Consider the following 3,137-nt stretch of genomic DNA (forward strand, 5'->3'; position numbering starts at 1 on the left):
AATCACTGGAAAACTCTTGCTATCATCCAAGTAAGCGTATTTTAAATTTGATGGCAGAGGCTTCAATTCTGGTGTGGTCAGCTGGACAGTGGTAGAAGGAGATGGTTTCTCAGCCTTTACCTCATAAAGAAAGTCAGAGGTATGTGTACTTCCTGAAACATGGTTAGTCCTATCTGACTCTATAAAATCAATCTCAAGAGGTAAAACACCACCACCAGGCATGCAATCAATATCACTCTCAGATTCACTCCCAGCATCAAATTCAGACATATGATCAAGTACAATTTCAGACTCAATGCATGAAGAGTGAGAGGCATGCAGATTAGAATAAAGATCAGTCATGTATTCATCAACAACATGGTCAATTATTTCAGCACGAAATACAGAAAGATCTTCAGATGGGTATTTCATAGCATCCAGAATTTTAAAATGAACAGTTATATCACCAAACTCCATGGACAGTGTGCCTGCATAAACATCTATCTTAGTTCTAGCAGTTTTCATAAAGGGTCTGCCTAGAATGATGAGAACTGATCCTTGAGAAAATCCATCTTCCATATTCAAGATATAAAAATCAACAGGGAAAATCAGTTCACCAACTCTAACTAAGACATCTTCTATGAAACCAACAGGATAGGCAACACTTCTATTAGCTAAATGAATTACCACATCAGTTGACTGCAAGGGACCTAGAGATAGAGAATTAAAAATTGACAGAGGCATAACACTAACAGAGGCTCCTAAATCTAGCATGGCATTGTCAAACTTACTATTCCCTATAATACAAGGTATGCTGAATGTACCTGGATCTTTGCATTTTTCAGGAATTTGAGGAACAGATTTACCAATCAATGCGGAGACATTTCTGCCCATGCTAATTTGTTCACTTCCTTTAAGCTTCCGCTTATTAGTGCACAGCTCCTTCAAGAATTTGGCATATCTTGGAATTTGCTTTATTGCATCCAACAGAGGTATGTTTACCTCTACTTTTCTAAACGTTTCCAAGATCTCTTTCTCTGCCTCTTCCATTTTTTTGTTGGAAACTGCTCTTGGAGGGAATGGAAGAGGGGGAATGTGCTGCTTCTGCAAATCAGAATTACCTGTGGAAGAAGATTCACCTGCACAGAAATTGTTAGGTAGATTTTTGTCATCACCTTTTTCTGGAATAGAGTGAAGTTTGGCAGGTTCATTTGCAGATGAGGAAGGTGCTACGGGTTGAGGTCCTTGACACTGCTTTCCCGACCTCAATGAAATGGCACTGACATTTTTGGGATTTTGGACAGCTTGAGAAGGCAGCTTGTCAGAATTCTGGGACTGTTGTAGATTCAATTGGGTAGCTAATTGTCCCATCTGATTGGTTAAGCTCTGAATGGAGGCTCTGGTCTCTTGCTGAAACTGCATGTTCTGCATAGTCATTTACCTCACAAGTTCTTCGAGGGAAGGTTGTGGAGGGGCCTCAACTGTTGGTTGTTTCTGGGGTTGTTGCTGTTGTTGGATTGGTGGAGGAATGTATGGTCTGCTTGGGCCAGCAGCATTTTGGAAGGAAGGAGCAGGCTGCTGTTGTTGTTGCTGAGGGCTGGACCATCTGAGGTTAGGGTGATTCCTCCATCCAGGGTTGTATCTGTTGCTGGAAAGGTCATAATTGCTCTGCTGTGGTTGATTTTGCTGCTGAGGTTGAGGAGGTCTATTGTAAATATTTGCAGCATAAGCTTCAGGCTGCTCAATTGCTCCAGGTTGCTGCATGGAAAGGCAAAGGTCTGTATGGTGGTCAGCAGAGAAGCACAAACCACAAACCCTTGCGACAGGTACAGATTTCTGATTCAAGGCCAGCTGGGTTACCAAGTTGACCAACGCATCCAGTTTGCCTTCAAGCTTCTTAGTTTCAGATGATGCAGATGGGTTTGTAGCTACCTCATGCACTCCTCTAATGACTATGGCATAATTTCTGGCGCTAAACTGCTGGGAGTTGGAGGCCATCTTCTCAATTAAATTTCTGGCTTCAGCAGGAGTCATGTCTCCAAGGGCTCCACCACTGGCAGCATCTATCATACTTCTCTCCATATTACTAAGTCCTTCATAAAAATATTGGAGAAGAAGCTGTTCTGAAATCTGATGGTGGGGGCAACTGGCACATAGTTTCTTAAATCTCTCCCAGTACTCATACAAGCTCTCTCCACTGAGTTGTCTAATACCTGAGATATCCTTCCTGATGGCTGTGGTCCTGGAAGCAGGGAAAAATTTTTCTAAGAATACTCTCTTAAGGTCATCCCAGCTCGTGATGGACCTTGGAGCAAGGTAATACAGCCAATCCTTTGCCACTCCCTCTAATGAATGAGGAAAAGCCTTCAGAAATATGTGATCCTCTTGGACATCTGGGGGTTTCATGGTGGAGCAGACAATGTGAAATTCTTTCAAATGTTTGTGCGGGTCTTCACCTGCAAGGCCATGAAACTTTGGAAGCAAATGAATCAGTCCAGTTTTAAGAACATATGGGACATCCTCATCAGGGTATTGGATGCACAAGCTTTCATAGGTGAAATCAGGTGCAGCCATTTCCCTTAGAGTCCTCTCACGAGGTGGAGGTTGTGCCATGTTCTCAGAATGTGCAAAATCAGAATGCTCAGAATCAGAATGCTCAAAATTATAATGCTCAAGATCAGGATGTTCAAAATCACCAATAACAGAATGCACAGATTCACCAGTTATGGAATGCTCAGAATGATCAAAAGGTATAAAATGATATCTAACTAATCTATGAAATGCCCTATCTATCTCAGGATCAAAGGGTTGTAAGTCAGATGGATTGCCTCTAGTCATACACTACATTCAGCATGCACACAACTAGTTGCCTTGTCATGTAAATAAAGGTGTAGGTTTGAACTACAGCTACCCTCAAATGATATCCAAATGACTTGAAAATTTGTGAGCAACCTTATAAAATGATGAGAAGATAGCACAAAAACTTTCAGACAAAAATTCAAAGTCTAAATATGAAAGCTAAAATTGGTAGGTTAAGAAAAATAAGTGAATAAAACTTGAAAAATAAAAAACTTTTGACAGAATCTATTTTTTTGGACGATGGAGACCTCAGCCGGCCTATGGCAGGCTGCCACAGTGTAGGAAATCTTTTTCTACCC

General features: G+C 41.3%; 1 non-coding gene across 1 annotated transcript; it reads left to right on the forward strand.

Moving 5' to 3' along the window:
- The first annotated feature begins 2,107 nt into the window (after nt 1–2,107).
- LOC114372795 lies at nt 2,108–2,214 on the forward strand. The gene has a single exon (XR_003658358.1). It is a non-coding gene; the product is annotated as a small nucleolar RNA R71 (small nucleolar RNA).
- The last annotated feature ends 923 nt before the right edge of the window (nt 2,215–3,137 follow it).

The sequence above is a fragment of the Glycine soja genome, chromosome 10 (assembly GCF_004193775.1).
Source record: "Glycine soja cultivar W05 chromosome 10, ASM419377v2, whole genome shotgun sequence".
Lineage (NCBI taxonomy): Eukaryota > Viridiplantae > Streptophyta > Magnoliopsida > Fabales > Fabaceae > Glycine > Glycine soja.